The following is a 6,551-nucleotide window of genomic DNA, read 5'->3' as shown; positions in this document are numbered from 1 at the left end:
ATGTTTTGTTTTATAGTGGTGTAAAATCAAAGAATAATGACTGAGGCGAGTCTCAATCAATTTCGAGATTTATTTTGCCAAGGTTGAGGATGCACAAGGGAAAAAGAGACAATAGCCACAGTCAAATCTGTGGCCCATATTTTTGCCCAAGAAGGTTTGGGGACTTCATTATTTAATGGGGAAAGAGAAAAGAACAAAAAGGACAGTAGATAAAAGTGGTAATCGGTTGCATTCTTTCGAGGCTTTGATCACTGTTCACTGAATTCACATTTTACATACGAACAGAAGGACTAGAGAAACAGTCAACTACGAATTTGCGTGGCCTTGTGCTCAGTGAATCTGCATTTCTGCATGAGATGAAGTAAACATAGAGTAGAAGAAGCAGTCAAATATGTATTTGTCTCGGGCAAGCAGAAGGATGATTTCCAATCTGTCCTTGTCCCATACCTATGAATATAAGCGGTTGATTTACATTGTCAGGGTGAAATTCAACAGAATTTGTTTTAGAGTAAAAATCTTGGAGCCCACAAGGAATTTCCTTATAAGCAAATTGTGAGGGAGGCCCTCTGGGGAGGTATGTGGTCTCCTATCTTTGCAGCTATCTATTTAGAAACAAAACACGAGGCAGGTTTGTACCACTCAGTTCCCAAACTTAATTCTTCCCTTCTGCACAGTGCATTTGGGGTCCCGAGATTTTATTTTCCTTCCACAGCAGCCATTCTAATAGGTGTGAGGTATCTTGCACTTTTGAATCGGTCATGTGTGCACAGACAGGTCCAGATTCTGTATAGGAGAGGATTAGGGGTGCTTTCTTGATGAAATAATGCTACATTTGTATCATACTTTATATGAGGTTGAGAAAATGTAATTTTCTGTAACTAATATGGAGAGAATGGGATCTTACAGACTTTATGAGGTAAGGTTTAGGTGGAGTGAAAGTTCTCCCAAGCCACCTTCACTGGCAAATGATGATTCCTAAGCAGGTTTCTCTGGCTTCTTGTTTTCTGTCATGTGTCCTTGCCATAAAACGCTTTATTCCTGAATGTTTACACATTGAGCTTCTTTCTCCATTGTATTATTTGGTGACCCAAGCATTTCACTTCTAGTGCTTGGGTAGATGTCATTTCAGCTGTCACTTGCGCTAAGATTTCAACCACCAGGTGGCACCTAAGTGTTTGTTAAAATCAATTGTGTCTACCCAGTTGGCCAAGTTTTAAGTTAATTTGCCTAATATGTTATTTATGACTATACAGTTATAGCTACTGTATTAGTTACCTATCATTGCTGTGACAAATCATCACAAATCATCACATATTTATTGGCTTAAAATATCACAATGTGTTATTATGATTATTGTAAGGTGCAATGTATTATTGTGTATTATTTAGTCCAGGCCTCACTGGACTAAAACCAAGGTGTCAGCAGGGCTGCATTCCTTCTGGATGCTCCAGGGAAGAATCCTTTTCCTTTCCTTTTCCAGCTTTTTTTAAAATATATTTTTTATTGTGTTTTAGGTTTTGGGGTACATGTGAAGAACATGCAAGATTGTCGCATGGGTACATACATGGCAATGTGGTTTCCTGCCTTCCTCTCCATCACCTATATCTGGCATTTCTCCCCATGTTATCCCTCCCCAACTCCCTACCCTCCTGCTGTCCCTACCCTCCCGCTGTCCCTCCCCTAGTTCTCCCCCACAGACCCCAGTGTGTGATGCTCCCCTCCCTACGTCCATGTGTTCTCATTGTTTAACATTCACCTATGAGTGAGAACATGCAGTGTTTGATTTTCTGTTCTTGTGTCAGTTTGCTGAGAATGATGGTGTCCAGGTTCGATACCCGCATTCCTGGGCTCACTGGCCCTTTCTCCAATCTCAAAGCCAGCAGAAAAGCATCTTTATATCTCTCTCACCTCCCTCTTGACTTATAAGAGCACTTGTAATTATATTGGGGCCACCTGGATAATCCAGGACAATCTTTCCCACATCAAAATCAGCTAATTAGCAAATTCATCTGCAACCTTCTTTCCCCTTTGCCATGTAACCTAACATAATCTCAGGTTTCAGGACACGTCTATTTTGGGGGGCCATTACTTTGTCTACTACTGCTACCATAAGTTCTGCAAATTTTTAACATGTCTTGGTTTTTTAATACTTTGCCCTGACATGCTGAAGTCAAACATCATCAACATTTTTTTCTGGAGTATTCAAAGGATGGATGGATGGATGGATGGATGGATGGATGGATGGATGGATAGATGGATGGAAGGATGGATGGATGGATGGATGGATGGATGGATGGATGGATAGATGGATGGATGGATGGAAGGATAGATAAACTGATATTCAGACAAATGTGAGGTATGAATGTGTTTCACATATAGAAATCCCATTTAACTTCATGACCTTCTCCTGAACCCCACTTGAGCTTATAGATATGAAGTAGACATCACTTCCTGCTACCATCATTACCAGGCTCAAGCATCCAATTCCTAGCTTTATAGTTTTGAAAACCTTAGTCTGTGAACAAGACAAAAAGATGTAAAATATTACTTGAAGAATTTTTTCCAGATTCAAGATGGCTTTTTGCATTAAAAAAATAGGTTAGGGTTCTCCTGGCTGTGGGGAGAGAAGACATGAAGAAGCAGGAAAATTATTTGCTATGGTGAAGGTGATACTGGTGAATTATTTGCTAAGACAGGTCCTGAACTCTGGGGTTAGATCCTAGGTTAGCAGAGAGTGTAGGGAGAAAGCAGATTATAAGTTTGGGAGACCAAGAAAAGAGAAAACTTGTCCACACCCCTACCTGGGATTTTGGAAGATGGCAGACAAACTCACAAGCATTCAAGACACTATAGTGGTGGAGGGTGTAGAGTGGAAAAGGCTGTGGGAGCTGTTGGGGCAGAGAGGGATAAGCAGCCTCACTGTGTTTCCCATGACTTCAGAGAGGCATGAGCTGCCACCTGTATCCTCTCCACACACCTGAGAAAAGGATATGGAAGTTAGGAGAGAGGAGGAGAAAAAAGTAAAACAAGCCATGTGTCTAGATATATTCATAGAAATCTCAGCAGATGCCAGGACAGAGTGATGACTATCTCCAAAGACCAGCTGGTACAGAGCCAGGGCAGATGCCTGCAGAGATAAAGCAGCCCAAGATTTGAGACCTCCTTTCTGCTGACACACAAGATTATAGAAGCCCCTAGAACTTAAATGGAATCTCAGGAAGAAAAGAGGAAGAGGGAATAAGGAGGACAAATCCTGAACTGATTGAAATTGGCCCAGAGAAAATGAGTTTATTTTGAATGGACTCAATTATGCATGCATATAATATATACATAATTTTGCTAAAGATGAAGCAAGATTTAAAATTAAGCTGAGATTTTCTTAATTCTATTTTTCATACACATGAGTACATGGCTTGAAACTGTATGTCTACTAGATACAGATATATAATAGATAAAGCGAACTATTAAGCCATATACCTCAATTTTTTGCTCAAAACTATGCAATCATATTGGTACACTAGGTGAAAAATGATATGCTGGAGAAACCTTTGTGCTTGTTAGAAAACCTAAATTTTGATTCTCAGCCACTAGTCCTAATTTTCTGACTATAACCTTTACCCTCTTCCACATGGAAAGAAGTATTTATGTGGATTTTTCCCATATTTTCATGGCAATAAATAGCAGTCATGAAGTCAAGATGTTATTTGGGTGAGTATATGTCTAATACCATAAATCTAAAAATCTGAAATATACAAGTTATACTGTGTAAGAATCTTAATCTTACGCATCTCCACAATTGCTCCACTAATAAAAAAACAAGAAGAAAATCTTAAGGGGTGACTATCAGGATTATCATTTGGGGTAGGGTATCAGCATTTGGTACCCAGCCAAAGACAAGCTCAAGTAGAATATTTACTAAATAGTACGGGTACCAAATAGCATGGCTCTTAAAATTGGGAGCTGGGTGCTACTTTGTGAGCCTCTCTCACATAGGAATAATTGCTGGCCTCTTCAACATAAGAAAAAAGCAAGGATTTCATTTATCCAAAGTTAATCATAATAATTTCTAGTTCCTACGGTGACATCATAAGCCTCACAGTAGTGTAGGGATACTAAAGAGGTTCTCAAGGCATTATGGCGGTATTAGCTGAAAAATAGGACGATAAGGCATGGAAAAGCTTTTCAACAAACTCAGTCTCTCTCTCTCTCTCTCTCTCTCTCTCTCTCTCTCTCTCTCTCTCTCCCTGTCTCTCTCGTTTTTAAGGTGTTGTTTGTGCATAAAGAAATAAATACAAGGCAATACTAACAAGACATGTCTTCTGTGAGTTACAGAGAAAAGAATGAAACCCTTACTCATAAAGTAATCATAGAGGGAAGCTCTCCAAAAGCTAAACAGATCCAACTCTTAGCAACTCAGGTGGCATGCCCTCCTAACTCTGTCCGACAGCAGAGTATAGACTAGTTAAGGGTCATTGCTGAACAAGTCTCAGTTTTATTCTAGTAAAGAAAACAGAAACTTGAGGAATTAGTCAGAGAAAAGTATATCCTATGACATCCTAATTCTCCATTATTTATTCAGATAATTAAATGATGTAAGAATAGTAAGACAAGAAAAATAAAGGTGTGAGTATCCAAAAGAGATGGCTGTCATTCATTTAACCCTAGATTGTATACCAGTAAATTTAGCAAGGCTGCTAGACGTAGAAGCAATACACAAAGATGAGGGGTTTTTTCTACAGAACAAAAAAACAATTAAAAATTAATTCTTTTAAAATAACAAAACTATCAAAAAACACCAAATACCTAAAAGTCAAAAAATATACAAGACACACAGAAAACTACAAAATGTGGAGAAATTAAAGAAAACTCATTGACCAAAAGGCTAAGATGGAAAGATAAACTATGTTAATGAATTAAATCTTGCAAAGATATTAACTGTCTGCAAATTCAATTTAATTCCAATCGAAATTCGGCAGATGGTTTCTGTGTATATTGACAAAGTGTACTTAGATTCATCATTGCACAAGGTTAGGCATAGTACAGAAAAGTTGTAAACCTAACTCTGCCTCTTTCTGTTTGTGTGGCCCAGACCATCCGATTCACCTCTCTGAGCCTCACTTTCCACTTCTATTAAAGTGGAGACAATAATGTCTCCCTGACAGGATTCCTGTGCGGATACATTGGCAATTCAGATAATGTTTTTCCGTTATCTGCTCCTCATATTTGTCTCTCTCCTTCTGTAGACTGCAAGCTCTTTGGAAGACAGGGACTAGGTTTTGTTTGCAATTAAAAGTCTAGTGAAGATGCTCAATAAACATTGCATCAATAAATGTATTTTGAAATACACAATAGGAAATAGATGGCATTTCAAGCAAATATTGTGCAAGAAGGAGCTCCTGCAGGAGATAAGAAATTTTCCTAGTAAGTGGGCGGAGTATGTGATTAAGGTGTCTGGGAGCAGACACCTGCACAAGTCAGGAAGGGATCTGCCAGTGAGTCCCCGGGGAAAAGGAAAGACTGGAGCAAGGCGAAGGCCCAGATTTATATGGACTTAAATTCAGGAAGGTGCTTCAATACAGGGTACAGGGTCATTATTAGGGCTGGTACAATATGGAAAGTTGGTTCCAGGAGAATGGTGGAAGCCCAGTTACAACTGAGGCACATGATTTTAAAAAGCAAAAAGTTTAATGAGATATACAATCACCCAGCTCATAATCAAAAAGACTTCCCATACTTCCTTCTGATTAAGGTCAAAACCAGTCCTAAAGCCTACGGCAAGGTTGTTCCGGAGGTTTAAGATGAAGTGATCTTAGCTGGAGAAAACATTTCTTCAGAGATTGGGGTCTAAGCAGGGTCATTACATATTGGAGACCCTTATATACACATTGATTAAAACATTAAACAATAAATGAAACAGTTGGTTTGTTTAACCCCATGGGGGGCACTTTTTATGTGAAGCTCTTCTCTACTTAGCTTCCTTTGGCAACAGGGCTGGATAGCAGCAGCAGGAGATGGCAAGGCTGGGGGTTGGAAGAAAGAAGTAGCTCTTGAAGTTTTCTGAGACTTCAGCAAAACAAGCTTATGGGAATGGAGAGGAAGCTGGACTGAGCCCACCTGCCTAGAGGACTGGTCCTATGGGGAGTAAGCAGCTACACAACTCCCAGAGTCCAGAGAGACGGAGTATCCAGGGCTTGACAGGGCCATGAGCACTGCACAGGGGGTCTAGGATACTTCACAGGGTACAGCAGCCAGACCAGGAATAGGTGATAACAAGTGATCTCAGGGGGGTGACCAATGAAACAAAGCCCAGCCAGGGCATGGGACAGCATCCAAGGATGAAGCTGCCCAGAGGAGGTGTGAGAGCTCTGGTCCTGTAAGGTACAACTCAGATCAGGACACTAACCGTAGCATGACAGCTGTTTAGTAAATCAGACCCTGCCAATACAGGAAATAAAGGGAACAACAACAGGCTGAAGACATCCAGAGCCCGGGGCTCATCTTCAGCTCGCTTAAAGTAGGTCGATGGTAGCAAAGCCCAGGTCCCAATCACT

The sequence above is a fragment of the Callithrix jacchus genome, chromosome 4 (genome assembly GCF_049354715.1).
Source record: "Callithrix jacchus isolate 240 chromosome 4, calJac240_pri, whole genome shotgun sequence".
NCBI classification, from domain to species: Eukaryota; Metazoa; Chordata; class Mammalia; order Primates; family Cebidae; genus Callithrix; species Callithrix jacchus.
Note: the sequence above shows the minus strand (reverse complement) of the source record.